Source organism: Pseudopodoces humilis, chromosome 3 (genome assembly GCF_049639895.1).
Source record: "Pseudopodoces humilis isolate 2021_Gansu_Grassland_sample_001 chromosome 3, ASM4963989v1, whole genome shotgun sequence".
NCBI lineage: Eukaryota > Metazoa > Chordata > Aves > Passeriformes > Paridae > Pseudopodoces > Pseudopodoces humilis.
This window is the reverse complement of record NC_142202.1, coordinates 55739454-55753962: the sequence shown is the minus strand read 5'-3', so window position 1 is coordinate 55753962 and position 14509 is coordinate 55739454. Positions and strand designations below refer to the sequence as shown.

At 41.8% G+C, this 14509-nt stretch overlaps 1 protein-coding gene across 3 annotated transcripts in view; it reads right to left on the bottom strand.

Moving 5' to 3' along the window:
• The window catches only part of RGS17 (regulator of G protein signaling 17), a 71797-nt gene extending 57652 nt beyond the window's left edge, over positions 1–14145 (bottom strand). For 2 of the 3 annotated variants that reach the window (XM_005518413.3, XM_088052992.1), the window contains exon 1: positions 14013–14145. The gene's annotated coding sequence lies outside the window, so the exon portion shown is untranslated. The remainder of the gene's footprint in view (positions 1–14012) is intronic. The other variant, XM_088052991.1, reaches the window with a different exon arrangement.
• Between the last annotated feature and the right edge of the window lie 364 nt (positions 14146–14509).

Here is a 14509-nt window from a genome sequence, read left to right as displayed (position 1 = left end):
ATTTTTAACATTTTTTTAAGGCAGGACTTCTGTAATATCTTTCTTAATAATCAGGCTGAACGAACTTCTCCTTATAAGACTGAATTCCTCAAATGTTACAAACATCTAATAATCAAAAGCTATTAGAAATCAGCATATATTTTAAAAAGTGACTCTAATACATTTATTTTTCAGCATCCATCTCTGCTATTCCATACTTCCAGACTTTATCACTGTAGCCTTTAATTCACCTGTTCTTTACTAATTTCCTAGCATCCAGATCCATGTACTCAGTACCCTTCGCTGCTATCTACAGAGATTTCAGTCTCACTGTCTATTATACCTGTTTTCTGGCCCTTCAGACTTTAAAGGTCCTTTTCAACTTCTCTGTGTTCTCTCAGTCTGTGCTGGTTATTACTTCTGCTCTTGAGATTTGTCCCTTCACCTAGAACATCTGGATAGCCAATTCTGAGGTGTACACACTCTAAAATTGTCTGTCCCTGTCAACAATTCAGACTTCCTGCTCACCAAGTTCAGCAGTTCTTGCCTCAGGATGTAAGCAACGAAACAGCTGGAGAGCCAGGGGCAAAAATCTCACAATGAATACAAATGTGGCATAAAAAGTTCTTTAGATCTTATGGAAAAGCTGCATGGAAAGCAATGAAACACCACTTAGCATCTCAATAGAAGATTCATCCCAGTTAGTGAATAGGATAAACTTCTGTTCTCTGTGGAGCTGACTCAAGCACTTCTTCCTTCCAAATTCCAGGGAATTTTTCTAGCTTTGTGGAAAGAACTAGTGAGAATTAAATTGAACCACCTGCATGTCTGGTCACAAAGTAAGATTTTGCAGATTATTCTGCTAGGGTGAATGCCTGTGTTCATGTTTATTGTTTCATTGTGGGGAAATGCAGGAAGGAGTATTGCCTTACAATTACTGGTTTGGACTAACGTGTGTCCTCACTGGGGCAGAGCTGGGGGCAAGTATTGTGATATTTTCATGGAGAATATTTTTAAATGCTTCTCAACGACAATCTGAATGTCTCAAAACCCCTGGAAGTTTTTTTGGCTTCACTTTAACTTACAGCTTTATTGTTACAATTGTGCTATGACCCATGACTTCTGGAGAAAGACTTGCCAGCATTATTCTGTATAAATACACACCTGAAATTTTCTTTTGGGGAAGATGCAGATTAGAGTCCTAGCAAGAATAAGCATGTGCTGAGGAACCCTTCGCTCTCTGGGGAACAAGATGACAAGACTGCTTGTGCCTGTGTGAAGATTAGTTGTGCCTGTGTGTGTGGCATCACAACAGCAGCAGGGCCAGGGAGGCTCAGGCACTCGTGGGATGTGCAGTTCCAGATGGATCCACTGGACACTGAAAAGATAAGTGCTAATCTTGGGCAGCCAGGCCATCTCAGTGCTGTCCCTACATGCTCGTTGGGAGTCTCTGAGCTCCATACTGCCTTTAATAAAAGTTTGTGCATTCCTACAACCTCGGAGTGGCTGCTCCTACTGACCAGGGAACAGCTTTCTGACACACCTAGATAACACACGTGGTACATGTTGCCTGCTGGTATTTCATCCATGCAACATCTTAGGAAGGAGATGTGGATGGAAATGTTTTCAATGTGCTAATAGCACTGACCTTTCTATTTCCATTATACATCACTCAGAAGCAGTGACCAGGCATTCAAAATCTGAGTCTGAAAGCCAAATTTAGACATTTTCTGAATGGTTTTATTTTTGTTTGAACTATACAGTTATTTTTAAATAGAAAAAGTAAACTGAATGTTGTAATTGCAGGAGAGCGTGGGAGGCAAAGCTGCCTGCTGATCACATTAAATGTTTGATCCTTATTCAGCCACCAAAGGCTTGGGTGCAGCCAAATTTGTTTTTCTAGTGAAGTGCCTGTCCTGAGATAGTGCTGTTTTTCACAGTGCACAGTACCAGCTAGAACGTTAACAAGTGGAATAAAGTATACAGTGTGGTTATTGTCAGTTCAAACCTCTCCTTGGCTCTAAAATCAAATTTTTAGATGTGACTCTGAAACCCTCATAAAGAAGAATGATCAGTTTCCATTCAAGTCTGTAAGTGGGTCAACATGACAGAACCGAAGTCTGAGAACAATCATTAACAATCACCAATTCATCTTAGTGGCCTGGATTCTTCATTTCCTTGACAAATGTTTAATTTTCTCTTGTGATCTGACTTTTCTTTAGAAGGTGAGTCATGCACAACAAATCAAAATCATGACATTTTTGTTTGTCCTGTGCAATCTCATGTAGGTGAAACAATGCATTTGCAACACAGTTGCTATTGCTGGAACCCTCATTTTCTAGACTAGTACATGTCTACACTAAAATTTTACATCTTTATCCAGTTCCACAGGATACTAGCACTGAGAAACACTTTTAAGTAACATACAGAAGAGTTTCCTGAAAGAGCTGTTTTGTCTGAAAAGAGAAATTATACTAATACTGGAATACTGGAGCTATTTTGTATCCAAATCAACATGGAAATTAATTTTGATGATGGACCAAAAAAAAAAAAAAAAGACCCTTTAGGTTGTCCCAAAGTTTATGTAGGTATGTAGGTGAATCTTTTCTTATACACATGACCTTATGTGCTTTGCTGCCATTATTCACAGTGAGGACTGTACTGGGTCACACAACAGTGAAATTCAAGCAGCACACTTCTAAGATTTCTTCAGGTGTAAGCTGCACTTTGAATATTCATCATCAAGGGATCCCCTCTACATAAACAGGAGAGAATGCTCATGGAGCAGTCACACAGGATTATTGTCTTCCTACTCTGGGGAGCTTCACAGATGAGTTATAAAGGGAAAAGGCTGGAGGAGAGGTTTTGTGATTGGGAAGAGAGCTGTTGCTGGGATATTTGAGCCCCCTTGTTTCACAAGATATGGATTCTGTGTTCTGAGTGTTCTCTTAATTTTTTCATGTCCTAATGATCTAAAGAAAGTTTCTGGGACAAATGTTTAAAGGGGAGGGATATGAATGTGTCAGGTGAACAAATGGAAGGGAGGAAGAACAATTTAAATATGGATCATTGCACAAGAGCAAATGGAGAATAAGCAGTCTTTGAGTGAATGTGGCTGGAAATGAGAAAAAGATTTTCAACAGGAGATCTGGAACAGCCTCTGGGTAAGAACAGATGTAAAAACAAACAAAACAAAAACAAAAACAAAAACAAACAAACAAAAAAAACCCCACCAAACCAAATAAAGTAAGAAAACCTAAACAACTTCCTCCCCTCTCTTCCCCCACAAAAAAACCCCCAAACCCAAACCAACTACAAAACAAAACAAAAAAGACTTCCTGCTCTTAATATCAACTTGATCAAGAGAAGGAAAGAAAAAGTAAGGACTGGTTGATGGAAGCAGATAGAGTTTAGGATTAAATTAGCCAGGGTTTTTCCCTCATCATATGCTCTTATTTTCCAATGTTCCTAAAGTTGCTACTGTGGTACCTGCTGGAATCAGCCTAAACCCAGAGTGCTGCTGGACACACACTGCCTGCCTGGTTCAAAAGCAGCTGATTTCCTTGGCACCCTGCTGGATACACTCTCAACATCAGAGGACAGGACTGTAGCATTTAAATTTAAAACAGTATCTCACCTAAATAGCTCAGGGTTTCATGTAGAAACAAACCAACTAAAAACGTCAGTCTGCTGTGTGAATAGTGCGCAGTTTTAAAACATAAAACACTCTCTTTGGATAGTTCCAGACAGTACCTCACCAAATATTAGGCAGTCAAAATCAAGGTGTCTCTGGCATTCAGTCCCCTTGTTGTGTATGATCTCACTGTCCATCAGAGCAATTTCTGCTTAACAGAGCCTAAACAGGGCCTTACAGTCCTCTGTTTGAAAAGTGAATGATGACCAGCATTGCGTGTAAGAATAGTTTCTGCCATAGAACTCCATTCAATTTAATGAAAAAATGCCTTGAACATTAATAGCAATTCAATTATTTGGAGTCTTAAAAGCCCTATGAACTGTCTCCCATCTGTAGCTGGATCTGCAATAAATTATGCCTTCCAATAAATTTAGTCTTCTTACATTAAACCTCTTATATAAAGACCATATTTTCTTAAATTCAAGGAGACCTCTCCCCCATCTTTCAAGGGTCATACAGTAACTTACTTATTTTCTTCACAAAACAAACTAAATTGTATTTACTTGGGCCATCAGCATACTTCATGGGAAATTTACTGGAGAAGCTGATTGGTGGTAACTCATGCCACATCCCATGGGTGTGTCCCCTCACAGCAATAACCAGGAGACAATTAATTCAAAGTATCTGAGGCTAACTTACAAAGAAATAGATATATAAACATATATAAAATATATGCTGACATGGACATAGTGAAGCATCTCCCCTAGTTCTGATTGCATCCAAGACTGAAGTGTTGTTAAAATCCAGAGTAATTTGGAGTTAGAAACTGTATGCTACCTTCATTATTAGAATTAGGTATGCATTGACTAGTTAGTCCACTCCCTTTTGTTACCTGTAAAAATATTTTATTGTATTATAACTGTGACATTACAGCGACTTATGTCACGAAAACAATCAAGCTAAAATTAATGTGCATAGATTTTTTTTTAATGTGTGATTTGGTAAAGCTAGGGCAGGTGTTATTCTGTTATGAACAGGACTGAGTTGACTACACTGAAGGCATTTTATGAGGAGGACAGATCTAGAGTAGAGTAGAGTAGAGTAGTAGCAGTTTAATGGATCCCCAAAATCCCATATCTTTCTAAAGAACTGATGATCAGAAAGTTATGGGATACATATATGCAGAAGGTACCCCATGCTATTTGCAATATTCTTCCATTTTCTCTTTTTCATTTTTTAAATGCAGGTCTACATTGCTCAACCAACCAAAGACTTCATGTTTTAGCAGGTTTTGCTTACTGAGCTTTTTTTTTTTAACATGCCCCTAATTAATATTTTTCATATTGATATTCAGATTACACATTCAAAGGAGCATATTGGAGAGGTTTTACCCTGGTCATCTTCAAATGAGTAGGAATACTTGATCAGAAAGACTAATTTCTCATTCAGCTGCAAATTCACAATTTTGTCCTGGAAATTGTGTGGATTTAGAAATTTTCTGGATCTTAAGGTCTCTCTGATGCTTATATATAAGCATTACTTTGGTAATAGGGAAGCTGGAGTGGAAGACAAGATTCTTCATGTTAGATTTTAACCCTTGAAATCAGCAAGAATTTTGCCCTGTATGTTTAATTTCTGCATCTGCCACTATTCTACTGTGTGATTCTCTAATTGCTTAATCTGCATTTCTGTTCTGTGAAAAGCAGTACTGTTGTCTTAGCATGCAAAGGTCGCTTGAAAAGTGAGCTTGTAGAAAAGAAAGCATGATGGAATGATTAAGAAGCGCTTATTAGGTCTAAACCCCAAAAATCTGGAAGGACCAGAATAGTTTTTTCATAATGTGTTCTTTGTTTATTCTTAGTTCTTGCTAAATTGCTTGATTCTCAGAATGATAATAATATGATGAGTAGTCACCTCCTCTTTCACTATTTTCATCTTTCTGGATTCTCTATTTTCTTAAAAGTTCCTGAAATATCACATTGTATGAAACCAGGACACTGTATTTGCCACAGCTTTATATGCCTGACCAAGAAAAATGCTCAGCAGAAGTAAGGTCATACAAGACATATAATTTTCCTATTACCTCATGCAAGTACAGATATGAGCCACTCACCTTTACTAAACTTTACACTTTCTTTAAAAACATGTCCAAATAATTCTCTCTCCTGCTATGTATGAAAAAAAAATAATACTGAATATAAACCATAGACTGTGTGTCCCACACGCTTGATAGACTATTAATAGCAATAAACACATGAAGGACTTGAGTGAACTCAGTATAGTTAAAGCCATTCTATTAATATTTTATATCAGATTGCCAAATTGCTGGTATTGTCAATATAAATATGTTGACTTCTGTTAGTGAACACAACATTGTGATTCTAGAATAAACATGGTAAAAGTCAACATGCTAAACATTAAATGTATTAAAAGCTGATAAATCTTGGTCTGAAATTAAACATGGGGAATAACTATTAAGCAGGTGTGTTACTAACTGGATCCTTCAAGCAAATGTTCATTTATACAACCTGACAACCTATCCCTCTGTTGTTAACAAAATAGAAAGAACCATAAAAACCTGCAGTGCTCTTGTTTGTGGTAGGTGAATATCAAGGGAACAACATAAGCTAACAAAAAACAAGTCACTGACTTGAGATGATCTGGATCCACCATTAAGTAAATCTCAGCAAACACAGTTTCCTTTGGTTAATATCATTAACCATAATATTTCTGAGAAGAAAGAATGCAGGCCAAAAGCAGAGGCCCTCCTGAAGAGATGTGATGTGTCTGTACTGGAAAGAAACAGTTCCTGGGCTTGTTCTCTAACTCTAAGGCTTAATGGCCAATTTAGTTTCACTCATACGATTAGTGACCTGCTCTGCAAACCAGGAGAATCTCATATTAGCATTTATTGGGAATGATCCCTGGAATGTGGTAACCTCCCAGTCAGGTCTGGGACCATTCTAAGAACTCATTACATAGACAATCAAGTTCTGGTGCAAAAGCTCAGGTTTATGTCAGTTTGCAGAGAAAAGACCCAGTACTCTTAACAAAAACCGAAAGTCTTGGCAACTAAAAGAAGCACTCAGTGCAATCCTGCACCCACAGGAGTTGTACTACCTTGGCTACATAAAGCCAAAATCTTGGACAGCCACATGAATGCCAGGTTACTTCTGTATTTCAGCACTGAGTGCTACTGAAACAACAGCTGTGATTTCTTTAGATGGTTACTGATCAATTGAAGCAGGTTAAGAAGAGCCAAGACAATGGCTGAAGAAGTACGGAACATATTTGGTAGTAACTGTCTTCAGGAGCCATTTAGGTTAAAACCAGAAAAATTTCAGGAGTGTATTTCTCAGGATACAAGACAACACGCACAGAGTAGAGGTAAAATAAGGTAACTTTCTTGCTAGTGCTGCTTTAACTAGATTTTTCAAATGTCTGAACTTTGTCAGCTACTTCCATCCTAGACTGCAATTAGCAGTGTAGGCATAGGCTTTGAGACAGATGCTGGATATGGGATGGTCCTTCTGCAGAGAAAGCTGAAGACAAATCCAATAAACAGTCAGATTCCTGTATTCTGAATCACTGACCAATGTCCAGTCCTACATGAGCTATCGACTCAAAGCTGCTGCCTTCATAACTTTATAGTTTATGAAGTAGCTGCATTCACTCTGTCCTTTCAAGATTCTCACCACATGAGTACTTATTTCTTTTGTGGTTGCTCTGTGACTTAATTTTACATATCAAATAATTAAAAATTTGAAAACAGCCTTGTCTATTCTGGTCAGCACAACGCTTACCATAAAGCTGAGATTCCGTTTATTATCATCTGGGGTTTTTACATTGTGAGGCTCAGCAAATGTTTATAAAAATACCTGGAAAATATAATACATGTAATAGGGGAAAAAATTCTACACATTAGATTCCAGTTACCAGGTTATCAGATATATCAAACTGTATCGGTTAGATTATCAGACCATTATAAGACAACTGCATTACAACACAGTAGATATATTTTTAAACCATTCTACATGAATTAAAAAACAACTTTACATCTCACTCTTCCCAAACCCATCTTGAAAGCTATCTGATTAATATTTTAGGACTTTGTAATTTCTGAAGATAATAAGACTTGGAAATAAAAGTACCTTTTGGACACTGAGTAATTAGGATGACACTTCCCACCTACATTCATTAAATCAAGGCTACTTGTGAAGCTCTTGTACAGGAAGTTATTATTCACTGTTCTCAATTTTCATATGATGCAAATCATTGAGAGAGCAGAATCTACACTACCCAAAGGTCTGGTGCAGTGTGAATATCACAGAGCATGTGCTGTCTGCAGTACTGTCAAAATAAGGCAGATTGGAAAAGAAATTCCTTACTTCAGAAGGTTGTTCCCATTAAGCAAGCCATAAACAGTAACAATGGTATTAAAAATTTACCATACATTTCTTCACTATGTGGCTAGTGAGGCACTGGAACAGGTTGCCCCGAGAAGATGGGGATGCCCCATCCTTGGAAGTGTTCAAGGTCAGGTTGGATGGGCCTTTTGAGCAACTCAGTCTAGTGGAAGTTGACCCAGACCACGGCAAGAGGAATTGCAACTAAAACATATGTAAGGGTCCTTCCAGCCCAGACACTCTACGACTTCCCTCTAATTTAAGCTTCTAGGAGACCAGCATATATGTGGTGATACTAATCAGACAGTGGTACTGTGAGAAATGCCAGGACTTCCTGCAGCTCCTTGTCACAGCTGTGACGTGCCTAGGACACGCTGCCTCTAAGGGTGCTCATTGTTCTGAGGTCACTCTCTTGAAAGCTGCCTGAGCTACAGTATCAGACAAACACAGAATCACGGAGTGGTTTGGGTTGGAACAGACCTTAAATATCATCTAGTTCCATCCCCCCTGCCAGGTTGCTCAAAGCCATGTCCAACCTGGTCTTGGAAGTAGGTATAAAAGTGCTGTGCTAAGGACAGCCTTCATCCATGCTTCCTGGGGCTTAATTGCTTTCTCTCACAGGATTATTTTACTTTAACTGACATGAGTTGCTGACAAATAAAGACATTGTTACAGCATACCACAGCACAGTAAAACATAGTACAGCAAAACTGCCCAAACTATAGTCAGCCTTCCTAAAAAAAAAATAAGACCTTAAGTCTTGCTTGGACTTGAACTTAGCGAGGTGGCATAATGAATTATATCAGGGATCTGAGACAGAGTGGCTGTGTCCTTTAAAGGCAGCACTACAGTGACATTCTCTCTGTTAGTCTGTATGTACAGAGATAGACTATATACAGTGGTTCAGCTTGTGATCTCTCATATTTCAGCAAGCACAGAGCTGGCATCACTGGAGAGAGCAGCCAAACTGCTTTAAATGAAGCTGCTTTGGTAGCAGAGGCTGCATAGCTGTGTTAATGCATCACTGTCTAATTTACCCCTTCCTTCCTGAAGAAACTAGGCTAGATATATACTGGTTTTGTATGGAGAAAGATTATGCAGCACAGATGCAGTGTTTAAGATGTGTGCATGTTTTTAATGCTTGGCTGTTGGATTTAAGATTTTATTAAATTTTCTTTCTGTTCTGTCTCCCTACCTGTAATTTTCCACATACATTCTATTTAGGTATTTACTGATTTCTAAGAACTTGCTGCCATTTGCTTACAAAGTAAATAATGTATGAAAATTTCTATGGAAGTTCAGATGCATTTCATTTGTATTTTATAAGCAAAGAACCTAAAGACAAAGCTATGATTCAAAATTTCTATGATGATATGATAGAATGAACCTTAAATTGAATAGAATACTTTTATTTAAGTCCAGATTCATTAATATACCAGAACAACATATTTAAATTGAGTTTAAATCTATCTTGCATCACTGGAGCAGTGCAAATCGGAGAAAGCACACTAGGGAATCAAGGCCTTATGTCAGTTTGGTCGAGGCACAGGTTACATGGTGGCTGGGCAGGAGGAGCAGAGCAGACCCCGAGTTCATCTGCTTGTGTGCTTTAAGTATTCCCCAAGGTCCCTGCCACAGTCACACCGCTTGGCTGCTTCCTCTGTGCGCGCTAGGGACAGCAGCGATGCCAAGGAAAACCTTTTGAGAGCAAATACCTGACTTCAAGCAGAGACACAAAATCTCCGTAGAAAACCTCTCTGAAATGGTTAACTTTCCAGAGAATCAGAGTGAGGCACGCAGGCAGCTCACTTCCTCAGACCCTCTGTAGCCAAGACCTGCAGAGGTGCCAAACTGAAGGGCTGAGCTGCTTTGGAGGGTTCAGCGGACCACCAGGAGCCAGAGCAAAGCTACTCACACAACTCTACTCACAGCCTGTATAGCCACAGCCATTAGCTATGACCACCAATAGATAAACTTAATTACAACTTAATCTATTCATTTGTTTTTATGCCCTATGCACAAGCTTTTAATTAATTAATGGTATGGAAAGTTTGATTGCATTATTACATTATAAAAACTACGTAGAACAAAGGGTATGTCTACAGGAATGCTAAATTTTGTGAAGGATTTAGTCTGTAATGAATTCTAGCTCAAGCCAATTAACACATGAATTTTATGTTCTTAGAAAACTCATCCTGTATTCACAGAATACGCACTACTAGTATGATAGGGATTTATTTTTCACTAAAAATGCTGAAATCTCGGTACGAGTTCAAAATAAATCCCTGACATGATGAAGATATGATCAGGAGGGCGCTAATGGAACTGTAATGAACATCTCTGTAAGAGCTAATGCTGTTTCACTTAGTACACTTCTGGTGTATTCATAAGGACCTCCATATGTTCATACTTAAAGGCATGCTTGTGAAGCATACAAGTAAGAAAGTGCTATTTAAAAGTACTAGGACTGTAAAATTTATTTAAGATAATGTGTTTTTAGTGAACAGAAATGTATATACCTGATAGATATAACTACATATTTATACGTTTTGCTACATGTACAGGCACAGACACATATATGCTGCTTGTAAGTGGAAAATCTGACTGGTTAAGTCTGCGACTGCCTGAAATTCCACCTATCCTGTCTCCATAACAATACCATTCAGCCTCTCTTTTTTTAGTCTTTTGGGAGGTTTCATCCCAGGTTTCCAGCATTTCATTTTATGTGAAGAATTTCACAACTCAGATGTTTCTACCCTTCTCTACTTCATCACATTCTGCTGTGGATTTTGTTGCTCCAAGTTGTGTCTGCTGCCAAATTAAAACTGTGAGAACTTCTGTGTCTTTGGGTCCAGGTTGTGCTTTTGTAGCTCTCTGATCTCTTACTCCTTTAATATTCTTATGACAAAATCAAAAGAGGGTCTACCACTGAGATCAGGGAAGTATTCTGCAATGTTGGTCTGATCAATACCTCCTCAAGCAGGACTAAACTCAGGAGTATCCTTCTGAAGAAGAATTTGTGTTATAGCTCCTTAAAAATCAGCTACATTTTATGGGACATTTAAACTTTCCCTTTGAAACTGTGCATGTTGTTCAACATGCACATCCTTATAATGAACATTACACAGAACAATTAGAAAATGATGCTACTTCAAATGGAAAGAGTATATATATATATATATATACACATATATATATGTATGTATATGTCTCCTGACATATAGCTTGCATTTTGTATTTAATATAGTTGTTAAAAAATAAGAATTGCAGTTAAGAATAAAATATTTCATCTTCTTTTCAGGGTAGGTAGAAAACTGCATTGGGATAGGGAATTTTTCACCAAGATGTCAGTCAGATTTCAGTTGAAATCAATAATGCAGGGAGTATTTTTCAACAGACAGCTTCTCAGTAGCCTTCTTGAAGGGAGTTCATGGGTTCAGAGCAATTCTTTGTGCATAAATGTCCATGTTGCATAACAAGAAGTAGAATAACTATTCTTATCTGTAGATTTCAAGATAAAGACCGAGGGCTGAGTACAGCTTTACACTCCTAGGCAGGCCTCTCGGCTGTAGGTAAAATGAAATGAAGGGACCTGACCTGCCAGCACTGTATCTGCTCTGGTTTGACAGGACAGTCCTGGCACCTTACATAGACACAGTATGTGCCTCGTGTCACATACAAAAGCTAAAGGAGCACTGAGTGAAATTACCAGGCAGCAGGTTCATAGAAAAAAAAAAAGGAAGTACTTTTTCACACAAATCGTAATTAAATTGTGGTGCTCATTGCCACAGAACGGGGTTGAGACCAAAGCATAAACAGATTTTTAAAAAGGGAGTAGGGAAACTCAAAGTTTATTAAAAATGATGGTCTGAGAGCAAACTCCAGTTCAAGAAATACATGTTCTATGTGTTGCTGAAACTTGAAAGGATACGCCAGGAAAAGATCCCTGTATGCCAGTCCTGTTTCTTACGTTTTTCTCCCTTCAGCGTCTGCTAATGACTGTAGTCAGAGCCAGGATATTGGACTAGATGTGCAACTCACTATAGCAATTTATTTGATCGTATTCTTTTAATTAAATTATGTTCTTATTTTGGCTACTTAAAAGGAACTAAGGCCTTGATGGAGAAAGGCATTTAAATGCCTTAATGCTCACGTTATTTCAGGGAGGCAAGTGCTTGTGTGCATCATAGCATTTGCGTCTTGGGCCATAAACTTACTGGGGTGGGGCTCACTCACCTTTTATTAGGACTTTTCTTTTTCTGGGTATGAGCTAGTATAAAAATATGTATTTGACAACAGTGATAACAGTGTGCAACACTGTTTCTCTATAAAGGTTAAATAGTTTGTTTGCCTAAATGGATTGTGCTACAGGTAAATTTCCCAGTTATTTATGTAAGGATGATGACACTAGCATCCACTGATGTGGAAAAGAATCAACTTCCTTTTTAGAACTCCCCACATTTGCAATGCATGAATATTACATTTGTAGGAAGCTGTTATATTTTTTTACCTGTTATCCATAATAGTATTACCAGCCAATACGTATACGTAACTTACTTATACTAACCTAGAAGGGTATTTCAGATTTCATCCATTTTGCAAAAGCATCTGGCCGCAAACCTATGACACACGTTGGTGAAAATCCAGATACAGAGATGAAGAAACCGAATACCGAAAACCATAAATTTCACCCCTGCTGTTTCTGAGCCTGACAGCACCAGTAAGGTTTCCTTCTAAATCAACAAGAAGGGATAGACATGAACGTTAGGCTGGCAGCCGAGCAAGCGAGGCAACCTCGCCATTCTCAATTGCGGGCGGTTTCATCCCGAGCAGAGGCGCAGCCCCGCAGGAGCAGCACACGGCGGCTCTCTGGGCAGCGGCACGCATCCCCGCCGCAGCGAGCGCGGCTGTTTCCCCGGCGGCGCAGGGAACCCCGCTCCGCTCGGGGCCGCGCCGCTGTCCCGCGCTGCTCGGAGCCGGGCACGGCGCACCGGGAGCATCCCTGCCCCGCCCTGCCACCTGCTCCTCCCGCGGCCCCCGCCCGCCTCCCGCCGGCATCGCCAGGGGAGGGGCGGGAAGGAGGCCGGGGCACGGGGATGGCGGTGCCGCAGGGTACGGCGGGGGGGGGAGGCTGGGTGCCGCCCGGGGCTCCCCGGCCGCGGTCCGGCCCGGCCCGGTGGGGCAGCCGAGAAAGGGGGCAGAGGGAGGGAAGGATGGGAAAGCAACTCCTCATCTTAGAGCAACGACTCGCTGTTTCACCCTCACCTTCCGCCGGCTCCTCAGATTGAAATAACAACAACAATAACAATAATATTAACAAAAATTACACCGCCTCCCCTCGCGCGAAGCAGACCCACGTTACAGGCAGGGGAAGGTCAAGAGGCAAGACAGGAGGACCGCTGCTTCCCTCCGATCTGGCGGCTGTCACACCGCCAGCCCGTGCCCCCGGCTTCCCCGGGGCCGGCCCAATCCCTCCCCTGTCCGGGCTGGGCAGCATCGCCCGGCGCGGAGGATGCCCCGCGGCATCCCCAACACAACCGGGGGGCGGCGGAGGTGGGGGGCGCGGGTAGATCCCGGCTACACCTCTCCCCACCCCTTTGTGCATCGTGGGCGCGCACACACACACACACACACACACACACACACGCATACACACTCTCCACCTTGCAACCTCGGCGCCGAAGCCGCCCGTTGTTACACACGCACACAGGCACCCTTACACACAGCCTGTCCCCCCGGTGAATACATTTTCTGTTGCACTCTACTGCCTGCCTGCCTGCCATCCATCCATCCGTCCGTCCGTCCGTCCATCCATCCATCCATCTATCCATCCTCTGGTCTCCCTCCTTCCTTTTCCTTTTCCCCCCCCACATCCCTCCTTTTGGTCGGTGTGGTTTTCCCCCCCCACACACACACCCTTCGCATCACTATCAAGCAGACATTTTGGTGCCGTTTATCACGGTGCAGGCTGAAATAAGCGCGGAGCTCCTTACCCACCCCCGCCCGGCTGCGTGCAGTTGGCGCTGAGCGATCCCGGCAAGGGCTGCTACGGCTCGTCCCCTAGCGCAGCTGCTTCGCTGCCATCCGCCCAACTTCAGCACCCAGCCGGCGGGGAGAGGGAGGGAAGGAGGGAGGCGGCGGCAGGCAGGGAGGGAGGCAGGGAGGGAGGGGGGCAGAGAGAGAGAGAGGGAGAGGGAGAGAGGGAGAGGGAGAGAGGGAGGGAGGGAGAGAGAGAGAGAGAGAGAGAGAGAGAGAGAGAGAGAGAGAGAGAGAGAGAGAGAGAGAGGGAGGGAGGGAGGGAGGGAGAGAGGGCGGCGGAGAGGAAGGAAGGAAGAGCGGGAGAGTGCGAGGAGCGGCGCGGAGCGGGGAGCCCCCGCACATGCGCTCTGCCAGCGGCGGCAGCGGGAGTTCCCCCGGCCCGGCCCGGCCCGGCCCCGGCGGGTGAGGCCCGGCCCGGCCCGGCAGCGCCGCTCGCTCGCCCCGGAATGCT